General features: G+C 53.4%; 1 long non-coding RNA gene across 1 annotated transcript; it reads left to right on the forward strand.

Moving 5' to 3' along the window:
• Window positions 1-526: 526 nt before the first annotated feature.
• On the forward strand, window positions 527-4,856 carry LOC121819734 (uncharacterized). Its single transcript, XR_006060077.2, has 3 exons — window positions 527-1,989; window positions 3,061-3,461; window positions 3,610-4,856. It is a non-coding gene; the product is annotated as an uncharacterized LOC121819734 (long non-coding RNA).
• The last annotated feature ends 1,445 nt before the right edge of the window (window positions 4,857-6,301 follow it).

Raw genomic sequence — 6,301 nt, forward strand, 5'->3', positions numbered from 1 at the left:
GAAGATTCAAAGTAGAGGGGGGCTTCTGGGAGGGGAAATATTTGGATTCTCCGAAGGCATGAGAATTGCCTGATTCCCAACCGATTAGGGGTAATTAACCCTTCGCAAGGCAGTAATTAAGTCTGTGCCTCTGAAACCGTAATTAGGAGCTCCAAGAGGCTCCGCCCCCCTCCCCAAGAGGCAGACAGTCCCCAACGCTGAAGCCAGCTGGGACTGGGGGCAGGGTTCTCTTTCCCTGGCAGTGTTGAGGGGTACTCACAGCCTTCCAGCCTCCTCAGCACCAACCCATCCCATCCCATCCCAAAGCAGGGATGCAGGGACCAGTGCCCATGGAACCCAGGCATTTTCCTTTTGGGGTTGTCAGGCTACACAAGGAGATTTTGCTTTTGTGGGAGATGGGGCTGGGCAAGGGGCCTGGGGTGTGGGGCTGGCAACAACCCTTAAGGGTTTTTCTCTCTGGCCAAGGGGAGCGAAGCAGAGATCCCAACCTCAAAAGGGGTGAGGACCCCAGGGACATGGACTGGCCACAGGGAGGATGGGGGCAGTCTTAGGGGTCTCAGTGAGGACAGGAGATGCCCGCTCACCACGGCCAAGAGGCATTGGCCCCAGGAGTGAGGCGGGTTGTGTGCTCTCCGGGTCTCCCAGGGAGGTGACAGGAGAAGAGGAGCAGAGATGATCCCATGCCTCAGTGTGGAGTGCCTGGTGTGGGGTAACTGGTGCACAATGGTCCCTGGGACACACAGGTCCACAGAGACCCCCTGCTTTGCCCCTGGCCCATCTATCTAGCCTCCAACATCCCCCAATGAGACTTCTTTTTAAAAATAATTATGAATTTAAGCTGTCCTGGGTCTTAGCTGTGGCACGCAGGAAATTTGATCTTCATTGCAGCTTGCGGGATCTTGGTTCCCTGACCAGGGATTGAACCCAGGCCCCCTGCTTTGGAAGCGCGGAGTCTTAGCCACTTGACCACCAGGGAAGTCCCTCTCAGAAAGCTTTAGAGGTCAACTCTAGGTCCCCACGTAGAGTCCCATTCCTCTCCACTACACATGCCCTTTGGTGGTATAACTGGAGTCAATATCCTCAGAGGCAAACGCCTGGGAGAGGAAGGCAGGTCACATGGTCTGGGGTTTTTTTCTCTGGTGTGTGCAGGGGGGTGGGGGGGACACTTGCCCGCAGGTGTTCATGGTGGGTTGGAAGGATGGTATCTATGTGGAGCTGAGTGGTGATAGAGGGCTTTCGGTTCAGTCTGAGGTTGATTCTTTTCCTCTCCAGCTCTTAGGAGATGACACCTCAAGGAGGGGCATGGAAGCAGGGAGACCTGTCGGATGGGGAGTGTAGGGTCGGATTTGTATCCAAAAGAGTATCTGACCTCTCCCTCCACAGCTCAACTCTGGCCACCCTGATCCTTTCTTGTCCAACACCCCAAGCTCCTTTCTGTCTGCCCCAGGACCTTTGCACTGGCTATGTCCTCCACGGGATGCCTTGCCCCGGTCTTGGGGTGGCTGGGGCTTTATCCCTCTCAGTGCGTGCTTAATTGCTTTGGTCGTGTCTGACTCTTTGCGACCTTATGAGCTGTAGCCTGCCAGGCTCCTCTGTCCATGAGAATACTCAACTGGGTTGTCATGCCCTCCTCCAGGGGGATCTTCCCGACCCAGGGATTGAACCCAGGTCTCTTATGTCTCCCGCGTTGGCAGGCGGGTTCTTTACCACTAACGCCAGCCCCCTGAGAAGCCCATATCCCTCTCAGGCCTCAGTGCAAACGTTGCCGCCTGGAGAGCCCCGGCTCCTGCGCTTATTCACAGCAAGCTTCCTGTCCTCTTATATCCTCTGTTCACTTTCACCTTCAGAACACTCATCTCAACCAGGAATGGGCTCCTGGGTGGCTCTTCCCTTCCTCGTCTCCCCAGACTGAATGTTTCAGAATAGCAGGGAGTTTTACCTATTATGTTCCTTCTGCGTCCTCTGAACCCAGAACAGAGTCCGGTACAGGTAAGTGCTGATAACTGTTGGTAATGGGAAGTAAATGGGCGACAAGATTACAATGTGGAAACAGCGGCTGGGAAAAGCGGAACGTGGAGGAGAATTTGTAGACGGACGGCAGGGGCTGCATCCAAAACTGTTGAGTGGCCTCCCACCCCACAAGTCCTGGGTGGGGAGAGATGGGAGGGGCGACCCACTTTCCGGGTAGTCGCACGCACCTCCCTCCGGCGGCCCACAGGTGGCGCTCGCTCCGCGCACTTTTAGCGGCGGGAAGCACAGGTGGGAAAACCTGAGCTTTTGGTGGTTGAAGAGGCACCTGCTGATTTAATCCCCGCCCCTATCTTCCTGGGGTCAGCCCCTGGCCGCAGTTTGGACGCCACCAGGGGTCTCAACTTCTGGGGGTGTCGGAGGCACGGGGAAGGTGGGGCTGAGAGGAGCTGAGGGCTCCGCCCCTCTTTTGCTGTTGCTCACGCATAACTAGTTAAACAGCCTCATGCCTGAAGAAGGGTACCTTGAGGGTAGGGGAAGTGCTTGCTCTGCGCTTGTCCTGTCTTAACCCTTTATAAACTGGATCTGGGTTCCGTGCTTGGCCTTGGTGGGCCCTCAGAGCCTACCTGTGGAATACTGAATGGAGGAATCCCCATTTTACAGAAGGGAAAACTGAGGCTCCAGGAAGCCCAGGTTCACAGAGTCGGAAAATGGTGAGGCTGGGGTTAGAGCCCTAGGTGTGTCCAAACTCCAGCATCAGACGGTAAAAATAAAGAAAGAAAGAATGGATTTGTTAGTTACCCACAGGGATACAGGAATCTGTTTAGAAAGTCGAAATCTTCCCTGAATCTCATCTCAGGCCCCAGATGGTGATGGGGAAGTTTCCCTTGCACCTTGCTTTCTGTCTTCACAGGTGCCTACACGTACCAGGGGGGGCCCCTAGATTTCTAGCTGGGACCCCGGGCACAAACTCCTCTCTCAGGGCCTCAGTTTCCTCACCTGTAAAATGGGCTTAATTGTCAGGGATTTTTTTGTCGGAGGGTTGTTTTACTTTTTTTTTTTTTTTTTTGCTGAGCTGTGTCTTCATTGCAGTGCATCAGCTTGGTTGCCCCATGGTATGTGAGACCTTAGTTCCCTGACCAGGGACTGAACCTGAGTCCCCCGCACTGGAAGATGGATTCTTAAATACTGAACATCAGGGAAGTCGGCTGTGAATGTCCAGTGGATTATTCCCATGAAAAGCTCTCAGAGCAGTGCTTGGCATGTGGGCTGCGTCCAGACTGTGCACGTCCCCTTTGGTGAGGCACAGGGGACCTGTGCATCCTGTTGGTTAACACACCATTCTTGAACGTTCCTGCTATTTGCCTGCTATGAGGGCCTGGTGCCTAGTCCATCTCTGGTCTGAGGCTGCCTGCAAACCCCGTGCTGTCTGCCCTGGATATGTGTGCATTCAGCTGTTTCTACATGGAGGTCAGTTCTACGTGGATGCCAAGGTATGCGAGGCAGTTGGGTTCCCATGGACTAGAATTTCTCAATCTCAGCACTCTTGACACAGGCGGCTGGATCCTGCTTTGCTGTGGGGGAGGGGCTGTCCCGTGCACTGTAGGGTGTTAAGCAGCTTCATTTGCCTTGACCCACTAGATGCCAGTAGCACCTCCTCAGTTGCGACAACCGAAGATGTCTGCAGACTCCGCTGAACATCCCCTGAGGGGCACAACCACCCCCACTGAGACCTACAGCTGTATGCCCTTCTGGTAGGCACCCACCCAGTCAGTGTACAGATGTACATTTCTGCTTCTCTGTGAGTGCCTTGGGCTGGCTTCCCTCAGAAGCAGACTGTGACACAAGGGGGGAAGGCACAGGGCTTGTCTGGGAGATAAAATGGACGCTTGTATTTCTGCCAAATTTCTATGTTGAAATCCTAATACTCAATGTGATGGTATTAGGAGGTGTGGCCTTTGGGAGGGATTAAGTCATGAGGGTGGAGCCATCATATAAAAGGGACTCAGAATGGACATGAGCACACTGCTGTATTTAAAATGGATAACCAACAAGGACCTCCCGTAGAGCCCAGGGAACTCTGCTCAGTGTTACGTGGCATCCTGGATGGGTGGGGAGTTCGGGGGAGAATGGAGACATGTATGGCTGAGTCCTTTTGCTGTTCACCTGGAACTATCACAACATTGTTAATCAGCTATGCTGCTGCTAAGTCGCTTCAGTCGTGTCCGACTCTGTGTGACCCCACAGACAGCAGCCCACCAGCCTCCTCCGTCCCTGGGATTCTCCAGGCAAGAATACCAGAGTGGGCTGCCATTTCCTTCTCCAGTGCATGAAAGTGAAAAGTCAAAGTGAAGTCGCTCAGTCGTGTCCGACTCTTAGCGACCCCATGGACTGCAGCCCACCAGGCTCCTCTGTCCATGGGATTTTCCAGGCAAGAGTACTGGAGTGGGGTTAATCAGCTATAACCCAATACAAAATATTTTTGGTGTTAAAAAAATAAATAAAATGGATAACCAACAAAGGCCTGTCATATAGCACATGGGTCTCTGCTCAGTGTTATGGGGCAGCCTGGGTGGGAGGGGAGTTTGGGGCAGAATGGAGACATGTACATGCATGGCTGAGTCCCTTTGCTGTCCACCTGAATCTATCAAAATGTTGTTCATCGGCTAGACACCAATACAAAATAAAAAGTTTTTAAAAAGGCACCCAGAGAGGTCCCTCTTCCTTCTTCTGCCACCTGAGGACAGAGCATGAAGTTGGCCTTGTATGAACCTCCAAGGGAGCTCTCACCAGAACTCCACCATAATCTCGGTCATCCAGTTTCCAAAACTGTGAGAAGGAAATTTCTGCTGTTACAAGCCACCCAGTCTAGGTATTTTTGTTAGAGCAGCCAGAACAGATGAAGACAGGAGATGAGGGGGGAAACTTGAGGGGGTGGATAGAGCGGGGAGGGGTGGAGAGACAGGGCTTGCAGATGCTCCAGGGGCGCCGGGAGGCCCATGGACCAGGCAGCTGCGAGGAGAGGGAGCAGAGGTATTTATCCGCCAAGCCCCTTCCCGCCTGGACCAAGGCCTGGTTGCTGGGGGCGTGCATCGGCGCACATCTGGCTCCTGGCCACAAGCACTGCACTGGTCAGGGGCCTGGAAGTGGTCCAGGCTTGGCAGCATCTGTGTGGGGGTGGGGTGGGGTTTCTTTACCTTCCCATGTGGCCGTTCCTGGAGGAGGGTGTGGGCTGTGGGATGAGTGGAGCCAGGCTGTGCCAGCCCACCCCGAGTTCGGCAGCCGGCTGTGTGTATATTTGGTGTGCCAGTGTGTGTTTATCTGCCGTGCATGTGTTTGCGTCTGTATTTATCTGGCGGCGAGTGTGCGACGTCTTTGTTTTCCCTTCTGCTCCGTCTCCACGAACGTGGGGGAGACTTCTGTTTTTAATCAGGGGCCAGGGAACCGTCTCGTTGCCACGTTTGTGATGGCGATATTAATTTAAGGCCGATCCGAAGCGATCTTTCTGAGTCTTCGGTGAAGTGGGGCCCTACCCTGGGAGCCTTCTAAAGGGAGGGGCAGCAGAGGGGAATCTTCCCTGCTCTTTGTGTGCATAAGAGGGGAAACTGAGGCACGTGGCTGCAGAAATCCTCTCCCTAGGCAGCCAAGGAAAGGAAGTTTGTAAGCAAACCATTTTACAGGCATAAAATCTTTTATAAAGTTTTTTTTTTTTTTGGCTGCGTTGAGTCTTCCTCGCTGTGGCACAGGCTTTCTCTGGTTGCAGCAGGTGGAGGCTACTCTTCCTTGCCCTTGGTTAGCTTCTCATTACTGTGGCTTCTTTTAATCTAAAGCACAGGCTCTAGGCGGTTGAGCTTCAGTAGTTGGGGCTCGCAGGAGCTTCGTTGCTCCGGAGCATGTGGAATACTCCTGGACTAGGGGTCCAACCTGTGTCCCTCTGCATTGGCAGGAAGGTTCTCATTCACTGCACCACCAGGGAAGTCCAACATGGATACACTCTTGATGATTCTCCTTGCATGTAGAAGAAAAAAGGACTATTGGCCCCATTTACAGATGAGAGATGGAGAAGGAAATGGCAACCCACTCCAGTGTTCTTGCTGGGAGAATCCCACGGACAGAGAAGCCTGGTGGGCTATAGTCCATGGGGTCACAAACAATCAGACATGATTGAAGTGACTTAGCACGCACGTACAGATGAGAAAACTGAAGCTCAAGGGATGGGACCCAGAGCTCACGTGAAGCCAGAGGCTCCTGGCCTCTTGCCAAGGCTGGTCATGTTCTTTCAAATGAAGGGACTTCCCCGGTGATCCAAGGGTTAAGACTCTGCCTTCCAGTG

This window comes from Ovis aries, chromosome 5 (assembly GCF_016772045.2).
Source record: "Ovis aries strain OAR_USU_Benz2616 breed Rambouillet chromosome 5, ARS-UI_Ramb_v3.0, whole genome shotgun sequence".
Taxonomy (NCBI): Eukaryota; Metazoa; Chordata; class Mammalia; order Artiodactyla; family Bovidae; genus Ovis; species Ovis aries.